This window comes from Carlito syrichta, unplaced genomic scaffold (assembly GCF_000164805.1).
Source record: "Carlito syrichta isolate Samal-C Ts95f unplaced genomic scaffold, Tarsius_syrichta-2.0.1 Scaffold309583, whole genome shotgun sequence".
In the NCBI taxonomy this organism is placed as follows: domain Eukaryota; kingdom Metazoa; phylum Chordata; class Mammalia; order Primates; family Tarsiidae; genus Carlito; species Carlito syrichta.
Window position 1 is genome coordinate 717,912 of NW_007253679.1, and position 15,697 is coordinate 733,608.

The following is a 15,697-nucleotide window of genomic DNA, read 5'->3' on the forward strand; positions in this document are numbered from 1 at the left end:
TAGGATGCAATGAAAATGCTTACTGTTTGAATGGGCAAATGCCTGTGACCAGGTTTGCTGATAGGATATCAAGCTGCTTAGAAACAACAGCCCTTTAGTTTGTAAGTGGTTTAATGGGTCCCAGTGTTGTAGAATATGAACTAGCAAAATGGAATCATAAAAATCACAGAATGTCAGAGTTGGAATTGGATCAGTGATTTCCACTTACTCATTTTACAGATGTAAAAATGGTGGCAACTTCCCCATCACCAATTGTTATTCTTTGAGCAGCTAAGTTGTGATTTCCCTCATAAAATTGTAGGTCTATAAACAAAGAAACTACTACTGCAAGAGTAATACAATAGAACATTGTTGACTCATTGATCTCACAGTAAATTAATTTATGCATATACCCACACACATACTCACACACAAATAGAAAATTTGCAGGATGAAACATATTTTCCATACTGAAATATTCACTGCCATAATAGTGCTGTAATCATTGTATTTTCAGAAGCCATGATGATAAACCCAGAAAGAGATTGCTGTCTGTTTTTCTTTAAGAAAAAAAAAAAAAGTGACCAAAGATTGAATATAGCTTGACTTTAACTGTTTAAACATCACGATAGTTCTTGCTTCTGGTTTAAATGATTTATAGTGATTGTCCTCTTCACTCATGGAGCTCAGTTTTTTTTCCCCCAGTTCTCTGTTCTTTCATATGAAAATGCTTCCAAGTCGGAAAAAGGCTGTAACAGGTTCCAACAGAGAAACAATTGCTTGCTTTGGCCAAGGTATACTTGCACAGTGTTTGGTGTTCCATCCATTTCAGAATCATTTATGCTTTTCCTGAAAATCAGTGTTGTAAAGCCCCCAACTTGGCTTTCGTGTGAAAGTGTGTTCATAAATTCAACACAAACCTTAGCAGGGTATGTGAAAGTGGAACCTCAGTAGTGTACCTTCCTTTCCTTCAGCTATTTGTGTGAATAAAAGATGTTTCTGACTGTCTGAGGATAGAAGTGTTTTCACTATTCTGAAAAGTAAATCTTTGAAAACTATTTCAGTACTAAATATTTGGCCTAAGTTGAAACAGCACAGCATAAGAATATAAAGAGGGAAGTTGTATGCCTGCAGGTGACATTTTGCAGGATTTTCTAGTTGATGACATTTTGTTTGGGACATTTTAGGCTGAATGGAGAATAGAGCTATTATTTGCTGCCATATTCATATGTATATGTGAACATGGCAACAGATAATAGTATATAAGACATACATACAAGTATATATAATATATAAATATATGTAATAAACATTATATGTATATCATAACACATATCACAGTTCTATATGTATCACAGTTCTACCATTATAGCTTGGAGACCCCTCTGAACATCAGTGTTTTCATCTATAAATAATACCTACTTGTTGTCTGTCTGCATCTATCTATCTATCTATCTATCTATCTATCTATCTATCTATCTAATCTATCTATGTATCAGGAAGGATAAGATACATGTCATAATTTTAGCACCTTGACTCTTTTTTGCTTCATGTCACATTTCTCTTCACTCCTGTGGTTGTCATTCATGCTGTTTAGATATTTCCCACTTTCCTCCTCCTGAGTGTGATGTTCAGACTGGGCCCTTTGGAGACTGATTGATGTATGGTCAAGTCTCTGCTTTCCCACTCATACGTTGTGTGGCTCTGGCTTTCTATACTGGAAAACAAGAACTCTGCCTGTCTCAAAATGCTGATGGACCTCATGAAATTGCTTCAAAGGTGTTAGCTAATGTTGTCATCATTGTCAGTGTGATTAGCTTTTAATGGTAGCTGCTAGAATATTAACATGAATATGCTAATGACTAAATTTACTAGTCGTATATTGATGACGGAGTTTGAATGTATCATGATAATCTTAAATGATGTTACTATTCACTATTAAATAGCAGCTGTTGATCATTGATTGCTTCTACTTTATTTCTTAATGCATTGTAATAAAACAGCTTGAGAGTTATGTGTTGATTAATTCTAGTGGTATCTGTACTATCATTATCCTCATTTTATGGATGAGAAAACTAGAGTTTTGAGAGATTGTGTCATTCTCTAAGTCACAGTGAGTAAGTTGTAGGTTAAGATTTGAACTTGAGTCCAGCTCAAGAGCTTTTGCTTGTAGCCATTATTCTTTCCTGCCTTCCTATAATGCATTCATACACTAGATGAAGAGTCCTAGCAGCTGTAATATATACACTGTAAATAATTTCTTCCTGGGCAGACTGTGTCCTTGCCTTTTCCTACATCTGCAGCATTTCTGCCCCAAGGAAGGGTTAACTGAAAATGCAGTCAATCAATTGATCTTCTGGGAGCTCTGGGCCTGACTGAATTTATCTTACTCTGAGTTTCCCAGAGCAGTCGGTGTGTGGGATTCCTCAGTTAGTTTGTAAGCAGAACTGACTAATGTGTTAATTTAATCCTGGTTTTTATCTCTTGTGTAACTGAGCATGAAGTAGGCATTTAATAAACTCTTATTTATTTGCTTATATGTCTTTCCAGAAGTAGTCTATTCACATACATGCAAATGTTCTTTCTCTTTTCCCAACTGGAGACATGTTGTACATACTGGAGCACACATTACATTTTAGATTTTGCTTTCGCAAAAATGTTATGAAATTTGCCATTTGTCTTTTTCCATGAAGACATTTTAAGTTTACATTTAACCTTATTTATCTATGTTTTACTTTATGGTATTTAGGCTTTTGCTCTTGATTAGGAAGGACTCCTATACTCCAAGAATAAAAATAAGGGCCCTATTTTTTCTGTTAGCACTTTTATGGTTTAATTTATTACATCTAACTCTTTATTATTCTATTAAGAAACTGCTTGAATCATAAGGAGTAGGTAGAGTTTCACCTTTATTATTTTCTAAATGAATAGTCAATCTTCAGCCAATATTAATGGGATAATCCATGTTTTCTCTACTACATCCCAATCCCACCTTTATTACACACTACATTTCCACGTGTATATGAATCTGATTTGGATTCCCTCATTTTTGTTCATGCCTTGATATTTTTCTTCCTGCATCAGTACCACACTGCTTTAATTATTAAGGCTTTAAATATGTTTGCGTATACTACATCTGGATCATTCAGCTCCTTACATCATGAAGGCTTAGGGTAGGTGATCACTTTGGAAGCCATTGAGCAAAATTGTGTTGGTTATAGGAGGAGGTGGCTGAGTCCCTGAGAAACAAGCATCTTCCCCCAGGTTCCATCTCCAGGTGTCAGCAGAGTCAGAAATGAGCCTGAAATGTAGCCTGGTGGAGTGTATTTTGAACCAGAAGATGAGGCTTTTAATCACAGCCTTATATCATTGGCCCTACAAGCCCTCAGAGCTTCAGCATTTTTTCCTGTAAACAATATGTCCCTTACAGGTGGCCCTGTCTCTTTGTGAGACATTCTGTGTCACCTCTGTGCTAGCCACAGAAGGCATCTTGAAGGTAATAGTTGACTCTGAGCCAAGACCTTCTGAATCTAGTTGAATGGTGTATGCCATTTCACTGCACTCAAACATTTCATATTCATGCCTTAAAACTGGAGCATTTTATATCCATGCCACGCCTTAAACATTTGATGGCTAAGATGCTTTAGAACAGTTTTTCCTAAAAAATTATTCCAAAAGGTATTACTATGTGTTCTTAGAAAATAGCAGGTTCTATGGGGAAAAAAATAGATGTGGGAAAGGGTAAGTTAAGCTAAAGATGATCTTGGCTATGGCACTGTTCAGAACCTCTAGTATGCTAATGTCGACCATAAATATCTAGAGCTCACCACATTTCTCGAGTCTGTGCTCTCATGGAACTCACCCCCACTCCCACAACCCCACTCCAACACCCTCATTTAACTTTTGCACAAAACCCAGGAGAATTTCAAAGAACAAACACTATTTACTTTAGGGCAGTATTTCTCATGCTTAGAGAGAAATGCCTTTAAAAGAAAAAAAAAAAAGAACCTTGTAGACACTCAGTATTGCTTTATGTAATAATTATTACTTATGGTAACTTGATTAGGGACAAAGATAAGACTAAGCTTACTTATAGCTCTTATAGAACTATGCAGGTAAATAAAGATTACACACAACATAAAAATACGATGTCAGAGTTAATTAAATTTAAGTTAATGATATTAACATAAAATGGAGAAAGAGTGTTTGCTGCACATAAATTTATACTTGATATGAATGTGGTACTCACCGCCATGGTTCAGGAGGCTAGTTCAGGAGGCTAGAACGAGGGTGTGTGCTATGATGATCCAGTTTTCTGACTGATTACTGTTTTTATTTGTGGTGCTGATGAAACTTTTGTTTTCACAGTCATTGTGATGTCCTATGGCAGAGAATTGGAGGGAATATATTAGAGGAATAAGAATTTCTTTTGTGCTTTTTCCATTTCACTCCAAAGCAATCTTAAGTGCAAGCACAAAGGCATATATTAAAATCTTTTAACAATCCTTGGTTATAAGGAGTTTTTACACTATCCAGAATAAGTTCATTTAACCCTCAAGATAAAAGACAATGTAAAAAAGAAAAGAATAGACAATATACAAAACGAAACGAAACAAAACATTTGTAGCAGACAACTGAATCATTGAACACAAGTCCCCATCCTCCAGGTGCATTTCAGAGACACCACTCAAACAACTAGAGTCCCTAATTAGTTAGTCATTTACAAATACTTCAGGCATCCCTTGATGAAGGCTGCTTATTTGGATTAATTGAAAAGCACTGACCTTGAGATCATACAATTATTATTTAGTCTTAGTACTAAATTATCAGTGATTTAAGTTCTTTGGGTTTCAAGTGATAGTTTAGAAATTTCATGGCATATCTAAGTAGGATCACTATTTTAAAATTTTATGTTAAAACACAATTTCATGGTTAAATTTAATGTGCTTACTTGAAGGGAAAGTGCAATATGAATGATAGTGTTTTCTTAAACTTTTTTTTGGTATTAGTAATGTTTTGAAGATGGGCTTTACAAATGTTAGGAGGTACTAAGATTGATAGCTTTGCAAATTGGTTTTAAGTATTTTGAATTTATAACTATCATCATGTTGCAAAATAACATTGACTTTGGAATGGCTTACTTCCTTTTGTAGTAATTCAAAAATATTATGACAGCTATAGTTTTATAGTGAGCATAAAAACCAGTGAGGTAAGTTCAATGAGGTAAGGTTAGTGTTGGAAGTTTTATTAACGAAAACTTTAAGTATTAACACATGAGTTACAATTCCCATGTGTTTTCAGAAATTTGCTGGAACTGAACTGAACATTAAATTTTGAACTTTGGACTAGTCACTTAAAACCACCTAATTTTAGTGTAAGAAGTAGCCAAAAACTTAAGTATGAAAACAGGCTTTATAAAGTTGGCTGGACTATTAACCCACATATGATATGAGTTCTTTCACGTAGGTGATGCAAAACACTCTTAACCCCGCATTGTTTCCTTCGAGTAGGTGGCATGTGGGACTTGGGATAATTTTTTGACAGGTAGGTATGGCAAATGTATCTTTACAACCTGAAAATCTCAACTGTGTTATTAACAAGCTAGTTATTGTAACTTAACTTTTAAAAGCACAGCATGTGGTTATATGACACTAAATATCCCTGAGTTCTGTATTCTGAACTGAGATTGTATAAGAGAACAGACATAATCTAAAAGAAAGTTGTCCTGTAAATTATGAAGCACTCCATTATACAGTCATCATTTCTGTGTGATATCTAAATATTTACAAATATAGTATAGGTTTTTTTTCTCTTGTCAAGTGTATATGCCTTTGATGCTAGATGAAGTCAGCATGTAGAAGTGGGATTATGTAGTCCCCCTCACCCCGATTCACTATCACTCTACTGACTGCAGTGACCAATAGAAGGACACATGCATCACTGACATTAACTAGCTTCCTTGAAAGATGGAAGGACTGAAATGAAATGACCAAATATCTTTACCCGTGACTGTGAGAGGAAGAGACCTCACAAATGACCTAAAATGAGGAACCCTTTTAGGAAAGGGATTTCTCTTAGGTTTTCAACTGTATACATGTCCTCTTCTTACATGCTTTTGTTAATTTGGTCTCAGACAGCTGCATCAAAATAGGTGTGAATCTGTAAATGTGCAGAAGTTGTTTGAATTCATTTTAGAGGAAATGCTGATATAATTACAGGACAACTCATCAACAAGTAGATGATACTGCAGTTCAGCTTCTGCTATGCCAGGAGCTTCCAAGTCATTTAGCCATTTGCCTTTTGAGTGTTTTCCAGACATGTCAACCCCCATATACCTAATCCTGAACTCTTGCTTTCTTTGTCTCAAGTCTGTTTCTCCCATCTTCCCCAGCACAGGCAATAGCTTCACTGTCTACTGAGTTGTTCTAGCCAGTAATTAGGAGCTATCTTTGATGCCTTCCTTCCTTTCACCCCCAAAATACAGTCCTCAGTTCTACCAGCTGTCTCATGATTATATCTCAAATTGCATCTCAAACACAGCCACATGCCCTCTTCTACCACCTCCATCCAAATTGTGGCAGCCCCTGTCTCCCTTCTGGCCCACAGCAGAAGCTCTTCACCTGTCCCCAGCCTCGATTCCTGACCCCTAATGTCTGTTTTCCATAGAACAGCCTCAGTAAATTTTTAAGAAAAAGTGCATCATCCTTGACTAGTCCTTGAACAATAAATATCAAGACTCTATTGTTCTTCAATAACTTCCTTGCTTTCTAGTTCTTCAAGGCATTCTGTACTCTCCTGTGCATTCCTGCTTCAGACCTAAAAGCAATCATTTCTACAATGAAAACAGATTTCTTTTAGTGAGAAATGATTTTTAGAGACCACAATCTGGGCATCTGGGGTGGGTGCTTATCGCTACTGAGGTCATCAATTTCTTCTAGGCATAAAGTGGACAAAGCTGGAAAATATTTTTTTAAAAAGAGAAAAGAGGAAGGGTAGGAGGAGAGGGGAGTGAGGGTTGAAAAATTACCTATTGGGCGCAGTGGATACTATTTGGTTGATAGGTACCCTAGAAACTCCACGCCTCATCATTACACAAATACAAGGGGGATCCAAAAAGACTCAGAATTTATTTATAAAAAATTGTGTACTTATTCTTACATTCTTAAACATCAGTCATCTTCAAAGTACTCTCCATTTGATGGAATACACCTATTTAGATGTTTTTTCCATTGCTCAAAACAACTTTTGTACTCATCAGTTTTGATGCTTTTTAGAGCTTCTGCCGTTTTTTGTTTCACCTATTCCATATCGGCAGAACGTTTCCCTTTAAGGACCTTTTCCTTTTGGGAAAACAAAACAGTCGCTTGGAGTAAGATTGGGTGAATAGAGAGGGGGGCACAGGGTCATGCAATTTTTGGTCAAAAACTGCTGAACACTCAGAGCAGTGGGGGCAGGTTATTCATGAGTTCTTTTTTCACCCATCATGAAATGGGCAAATGCATTGAAAGAATCTAAAAAAAATTAAAATAAATTCAGTGAAGCCAAACACAGTCTCTCACAACAATGCTAGCTGGTACACTAGCATTGGTGCACTACCCGTTGATGCCAATGGGTTCCTAGAACACTTGTCTAGTGAGAGAAACCTATACTATAAGGGGCCTACCCTCCAAAAAATTATTCTGCTTTTTTTTTTTTTTTTGGTTCCCCCTTGTGTAGTCATGTAACAAACTTGTATATGTACCCCTGAATCTAAAAGAGAGAGGGAGGGAGGGCAGGAAAGAGAGAGAGAGAGAGAGAGAGAGAGAGAGAGAGAGAGAGAGAGAGAGAGAAGGAAGAAAATACATGAGTATTTTCAATTGAATTTAGAACCAGGCTTTTACTTAAGTTCTTAGAGTTTATATTTGTGTAACACTTCTCTTATTCTAAAACTTGATTTTATTAATGAGATTGACATAATACCTATTTGTTCTAGCCCCAGCATCTCCAACATTACAAGTATGTGGTTCAATAAATGACAGAGTTGACAGCCTTGTTAAAAGGCTGTATCCCTAATACCTAGAACATTGCCTGGCACAAAATCGGTTCTTCATATTTACTGAATGAATGAATACATGATTCTAGTTACTGGATATAGAAAAATCACCTACAGAGAAGAGAAATCTGAAATTAAAATAGCTGCAGAAGTCAAAGAGCAGAAGGGTGTAACCAAGTGTATGTTAGGAAATGGACACATCCTCATCTGTAGAGCTAGTTTTTGATGGTGCAGCTGTTGAAGGACATTTTTTCTGAAAGGCAATTTTTGCTATAATTAGAGATTGATGTGAAAAAGTTTTTGAAAGCAGTGATTATTCTGAGTTCTTTTTTCAACAAGACTCCAGAAAGATTCATGCTAGCTGAATTACCAAACCAACAAGGTCATTGACAATTATTTGGTTCTCTTTTACAGAGATCAGTAACCTCTGTGGTTAGAGAAGGGAAGGCTGTAGGACTCCTGCCCCAAGGCTTTGCCTCTAGGTAGTATATCACAGTCATATAATCCCTCTCAGAACTCCTTGAAGTTCCAGTTTTCTGTCCCTTTAAAGCCATGAAAGCATCATTCTAGTCAATGTGATATTTCCTGTGACAGGGATCAGCTAACGTTGTTTGCTGTTGGACCAAAATTCCCCTTGAATCATTTATATGCAAGGGGTATTAAAATTCTAGGCCTAGGACTACAAGGGTAGAAACTTGGGCTTACTAGATCATTGATAATCTCCGTCCCATATGGTAGCTACAGGTCACATGTGACTATTGGGGACCTGAAATGTGGCTAGTTTTAATTGAGATGTGCTGAAAATGTAAAATAAATACTGGATTTTGAAGGCAATAAAAAAAGAATATAAGATATCTTATTAATATTTTTCATATTTATTACATGTTAATAATATTTTAGATATAGTGGATTAAATTAAATATATTGTCAAAATTAATTGTACCTGTTTCTTTTTGTTTTTTAATGTGGCTATTAGAAAATGTAAAAGTACAGATGTGGCTTGCATCATATTTATTTTGGACACACAGTCATAAATCTTCCTCCTGGAAGAGTGGACATGTCTGTGCAACATTTCTAGCCAATCCACACATCTCAAACACCACTCACTTCACCAAGGAAAAAAATCACTCCTTACATCAATTACGTTAATTGACCTATTTTCAGGTGTCCATCAAAGACACCTGAATATCAAGGCCCTTTTGGTAGCTGACTCTGGAATGTTAGCTTTTAGTTAAAGTCTTTAATAGTGAATTATCTACCCCTGGAGAATATATTCCCAGTTGAGAAATACACCCTTCCGCTTACCCAGATACCCCTTCATACTAACACATGTATTATACAGTGTTTGCTGAAATATTTTAAAGTAAATGTCAAATAATATAACACCCTAGTACATGTTAGAGTATAAAACCGTATTTGCTGGTTCTCTACTCTTCCTGAGGGCTGTTGATCAGCAGTCTTTATTGCATTCCTGCAGTATATAAATCATCGGATTAGAGGCCATGGAAAGTGGAATAATAAAATATAATAACAATAGCAAAAATTTATTGAGTGTTTCTAGGTGCCAGGCACTGTGCTAAGTGCTTTACATGTGTTATTTAATTTAATCCTCAAAATAACTCAATAAGAGAGGTACTGTTATTATCCCCATTTTCCTTGTAACACCTTGGCTATGTTTTTGACTTTTGGAAGGTCATTGTTATGAGTTAGTTGAACATATAGAACATATATATTTGCAAAGCAAAGCAGTGTTGCAAAATGGAGTTGTCCATTTGAACCACTTGTCTATTCTTCCTGAAACTCAAACTGATGAGCTTAAGGAGATTTTTCCTCTTCAGTCTCTTTCTTCTTCCCAGAGTCTTGATTTTTAACCCCTGTGTTCACTCCCACAAAGTTCTGCTGTTTCTTCCTTTGAACTTTTTCCTTGGCTCTCTGTCATTTTTTCCCCCCTTCTTTGAATTTGGAGTGAAAAGGGAGGGGAAGTAGAGAAGTCCTACATGTAGAAGGAATGGAAGTTGGCACAATGGTCCTACTTCTTTAGGTTCATGGTAATTTTCTAAGACAAGCAAACATTTCTTGTATTAAGGTGCCTACCTTTTAGCAAAACCAGGGGGAAATTATTATAATAATGTTGAGTTGTTTATATATCATACTGTAAATCCAACCCATGTTGGGGACTAGGGACTGAAAGGGGTCCCATGTGCCCAAAAGAAGTATGATCACTTCGAAATTTAGACTTATGGAGGCCCTGCCATCTTGTAGCTCCACCATCTGGAAAGTTTAGCTTCCACATCTCTTAGGAAGAAGAGTTTGGATGGCACAGACAAAAAGTGGTGACCTCACTTGTGCTTACTTCATGAATAAAACACAGGACTTCATCTTCCCCAAAAGGGGCTGGGAAGTGTGATCTTTCCTGTATTCAGTAAGGAAAGGAGAGTTGGATGTGAGTAAGAACTAGTGGTTATGACCACAGCAAATTTTAGGTTGTTTTTAGTGTTTGTGTCTTTAGACATTGTGTACATTATGCATACTTCCAACTTTGAAACTGCCTCCCATTTTAAGGATTGCAAGTTGAATCAAATTCAAATATACCCTTAACCCAAGTCTACTATTAGGAAAAACAAACAAATGAAACTTTGAATGTGAAATAAAACTATATTGGGAACTTTTGTGAGTATTCCAGTTTCATTTACTTTTAAAGTTGTTCTTTGTGATAGCATATTTATTCAATTCCTGAAGCATTGTCAAGCAAGTAGTATTTAGTCTGTGAAAATATTCAAGTGGCCCCTTTTTATCCTCGAGTGTTTTCTCTTTCAAGTGTTTCTATAGTCATTATAAGATCTAAACCATTTGATTTTTAAAAATTATGACGCATCCAGTAGCACTTAGTGTTTTGTCACAACATTGAAACCATTTCTGAAGGTCCACATAAAATATGGCAGACAGGTTGGGAGCTTTATGTGTAGAACTTCTAGAAATATACCTCACCGTTGGAACTGGTTATAATTCCTGGGTGCTGACATGAAGATTAATAATACTTAACTCTGATTTTGGCAATTTTTGCCAATTTCATTGCCATGGTCCTTTTCTTTCAAGTTATTACCTGGAACTGAAGTGATAACAAATGTTTTATGTTTTATACTGCCAGATAAAAGGTTAAATTTTCATATGTCACATGCTGTCACACACACACACACACACACACACGGGATCAAAAGGAAATGAGTAGTTCTCCTAAAATGGAAAGATTGTCCTACTTTTAACATTAGGTGACTAGTTCCCCCGTGGTTAAGTCATATGTAAAAAATTGGAAATTCAACCTTATGGGTCTCTGTGTACTGACTGTATCATACAGTTCTAATTTTCTTTTGTTTTTCTGGGAAAATGATAGTGCTCTTTGCTTTGCCAAGTTTTATTATTGAGTCAACTGCCAAAGCTTAAGAGAAAGAAGGTCAAGGGCTCTCAAAATTATTTGGTGTTGAGTGAAGAGGCAGAGAAAGGTATTCTGTATTCCCCCAAATTTTAACTTTTATATCTCTACCTGATGTGGGAATATAATCTAGACTTCACGGCTCTTCTGATTTTTTAAAAACAATGTACACTGTTGAGTGATGTCAGAATATTAGTGAAGGGAACTTTAATTTTACTTATTGATACCCAGGTTGGAACTATATATTCTAATTTTTAATAGAATATGTCTTATGTTCTCTGTATTTAAACTTTCTTGTCTTCTGTTCTCTGTATTTAAACTTCTGTGCATCAGAAAGCCTCTGTGCCTGTTTGTGGTTTTGCACCATCTGGAAGTTCATATTTGACTTTAGAAATGATGTCATACTTGCTTACTGCAAACTAGGCTAATGTTAGTTGAGAAATGGTTGCGGTTCAGGTCAAAGTTTTGTCTTAAAAAGGAGACCCTCAAGCACAGTTTCTTGATTCTAGGAAGCTCTGCAAAGCTCTAAAGATAGAGTGAAGGTGATTGAAGGTCAGGATCCAAATTCCTTTGAAGTTAAGTACATGCTTTCCGGAGCATGAAAAATAAACTCCCAAACAGAAGACCTTAGCTGGCACAGACTCCCTCCTGCCATATTGAGTTTGGGTGTTGTGAGTAGTGTGTTGATCACAACCATCCTTGCTCTCTGTTTTGTTCCCAGATAAATATTCTCACAGCTAGGGTTGCTTTTTATCTCTCCTGGGCTCAGGAAAATGCGGCAGGATACTGATAGATCACACATGGCGAGAAGGTGCTACAAACGTTAAGCCTTGAAGTCTAGGTTATAGTCCAACATCAGGTAGAGACATAAAAGTTAAAATGTTTGGGAATAAGGAATACCTTTCTCTACTTTTTCACTCAATGCCAAATAAGTTTAAGCACCCTTGACTCTCTTTCATCATCACATAGTCTGTTTTTCTAAACTCTCTCCAGCTCACTACTCACTACCTCCCATAATGTAATTTATTTATATCACAGTTTGAATATTGAGCATTTTCTTTAGTCCAGTTTTGATAGTTAGGATGTGGGGCTTACGGGACCACATGGAGTCCTGTAAGCCTGTGTGCAAATATCTACAACTGATTGTAACTCCTTGGAACACTGCTGTAATCTGGAGTGCTCAGTATGTTCTGCCAGCTTCCAAGAATCCACCAATTGCCTATGCTTCATGCATATCTCAAAATCATATTTTTCCTTGGATATGATGAAAACCCAAAAAGAAGTAGTAGTGATATTCTAGGTTGGTAGATGGTAACTTTAAACAAAGATAGGCCACATGAGAATCTGGGATGCTTAAGCTTTAGTGCACCTGGCATGAATTTTCATCTAGGAATGGGAGGAAGATCCTCAGGACATGAGAACCCTTCCACCTTCTCAGCCCCTACATCTGGTCATTATGTGAGAAGAGGCACAGCTGTCAAATATTTGAAGAGCCTGCAGGTCTCACCCTCCAAAGTCACACAGAATGCCTGTCCTCTCTCATAATGCAGTCAGGACCACTCGTCTTCGGGGGCTCCATGCAGAAATGGGAAAAACTCTACTCCCCTTTTCCCCATCACCTTTGACCTTTAGAAGAAACACAACTTAGACACCCCTTTCCAAGAAAGGGGTAAGAAAGGCAATGCTACTTGCATAACTTTTCTGTATCTCTAGTATCATCATCCTTCCCTGATGTGTTCTACCAAAGACTGATGTATGCCTTTAAAATCATCAAATGTCCAGTACTATCTGTTTCAACCTTTTTGTTTTACAGATGGAGAAATGGAGGCTGCTAGGCTGGGTGGTGGTGGGGAAAGCGAGAGTTCTTTGTCTTGATCCTCACAGCCAGATAGAAGCAGAGCTGAATCTAAAACCTATGTTCCTCTCCCACTATTTTTTTTGGCTTCTTGCGGCAGGCTTGCATTTTTTTGTTTTACAATTATTTTGTCTTTGTATCCAAATTTTACTTGCCTGTAGTATAAAGAAGCAAAATGCTCAACAAAATTTGTTATGAGATGCAACACCCCTACGTCCCCTTGTCTCATTTCTTCTTCCCCAAGGCAAACCCTTTTAACTCTTTTTGTTTGGTTGTTTTGATATGTCTAAATAACAGAGTTGCCTCTCTACTTTCTGATTGTTGATGTAGTGCCTATTTATTGACTTCCTGGTGGAGAGTGAGTATTAAATCTTCCATCACCCCAACACCTTATCACCAATTGGGATCCAATCCCACCCGTTCTTCATTCTCCCAATAGAGTTACATGATAATTTTGTTGCCAGGGTGGTTTTTTGTTTTGATCTCTTTCTTTCATGAAAGAGTTGTTGTAAGATATGTCTTAATTCTTAGTTTATACTCATAGTTTTTGACTTTATTGAAATATAAATTATAACTGTATATTGAAGTATATATTACTAAACTGTACAATTCAATAATTTGACAAATCTGTACACCATATAGCCACTCTGCCCTCTCCCAATCAATTTAGAGAACAAGGAATTCCCTGCTGGCCCTTGTAAGCAGTCCTTCCCTTCTTCCACCCTGGGCAATCATTGCTTTCACTTCTATCACCATAGGTTAGTTTTTCTCTTTTAGAATTTGACAGAAATGGAAATATAATCATGCTATAAATCTGATTTTTTTCACTCAGCATGCATTTGAGATTCATCTATGTTGTATGTATCTACAGTTCATTCCTTTTAACAGATAAATGGTATTTCATATAAATATACCACAGTTTTGTTTACACATTCATTTGCTAATAGACATTTGGGTGGTGTCCAGTGTGCTCCATTATGAACAATACATCTATGAACATTTCTGTAAATATCATTTTGTGGACACATCTTTTAGACTCATTGTATAATCTTATTTAATTCTAATTTGTTGTGCTAAACACTGTATATCCTTTTTTTATATTAAGGCAACTAACTAAGAGTTATTTCATGTATCCCTTCCCAAACTGACCAGGATAGATCCCTAAGGAGTTAACTCCTGGGACACATGGAAAGTTCTAACCCTGATTTTCATTTGATTACATATTAAGGTGTCTTTAATGATCCAGAGAAAATTTAAGCTTGGTACTTGCCTTAGTTCATTCAGGCTGCTATAACTAAGTACCTAGACTGAGTGGCTAATATCTAGAAATGTATCTTATGGTTGCAGAGGCTGAGAAGTCCACGGTCAGGACACCAGCCGATTGTGTCTGGTAAGTGCTTGCTCTCTGCTTCATAGATGGTACCTTCTTGCTGTGTCCTCACATGATAGAAGAGGTGAATGACCTCCTTTGGGCCTTTCTTATAACGGAACTAATCCCATTCATGAGTTCTTGCAATCATGACCTAATCTCCTAAAGGCCCCACCTCTAAATGATATTGTATTAGGGATTTGATTTCAGTATATGGATTTTGGGTGGTGCTAGCATTCAGACTATAACAGTGGTATCTGGTGAACTGACAACATGATAATTGTGGCAAAGGGTTCTAATCATTTTTTTACAACTAATAAAAAAGTAAATGTCTTGAGAGTAATATATTAAATGTCATTGTTTATCTAAGGACAATTTCCTTAGAAACTTTTAGTCTGCTACTGACAATAATTAAAGACAATAACTCTTTATATAAAGTGTTTGTCACAGATCCTTTTAAAGACTAGATTAGTGTACATATATGAACATGGTTGCAAATATGGTATTGTAGATCAATAAAGTATAATTTTAAAAGGCTGTTGAGAATTAACTTTAAAATTGTCTTTTAGTGGTCTTTATATTCTTTAGGTTGTCTTATTTATTTTATTACCCAGTGCTTTTTCCCCCTATGATCTAGTCTGAGTAGTCTAGAAATAGAACTTTCTTTTCAAATGGTCTTCAGAATGTTAAATTAAAAAAAATAAAACTTATGGTTTTCCCTTTTATTAATGACATTTGAAAAGCAGGAACTGTAATTTTCTAAATTTTGAGCTATGGTACAAAGAGGGATTTTTTTTTGTTTGCTTGTCTTTTTTTTTCCTTTAAAAGTATTTGGATAGCAGTCTTTCATAAAACTGAAGAATGGGTGTTTTGTTTCTACATCATTTTCTTTCTTCTTCAGCAGTAACCTCCTCCTGGCAACATGCATTTTTTCTAATTTAGGAGCCTTGCTCTACGTGTCAATCTTGTTCTTCCAGATGTCCATGGTGTGGCTCATTGTGTTCTCCATATTCCTGGAGGATGCTGCAAAGC

At 36.4% G+C, this 15,697-nt stretch overlaps 1 protein-coding gene across 1 annotated transcript in view; it reads left to right on the forward strand.

Annotated features, from left to right (window-relative positions):
* Positions 1-15,697, forward strand: part of ERC2 (ELKS/RAB6-interacting/CAST family member 2) — a 477,557-nt gene that overhangs the window by 376,230 nt on the left and 85,630 nt on the right. The window lies entirely within an intron of this gene.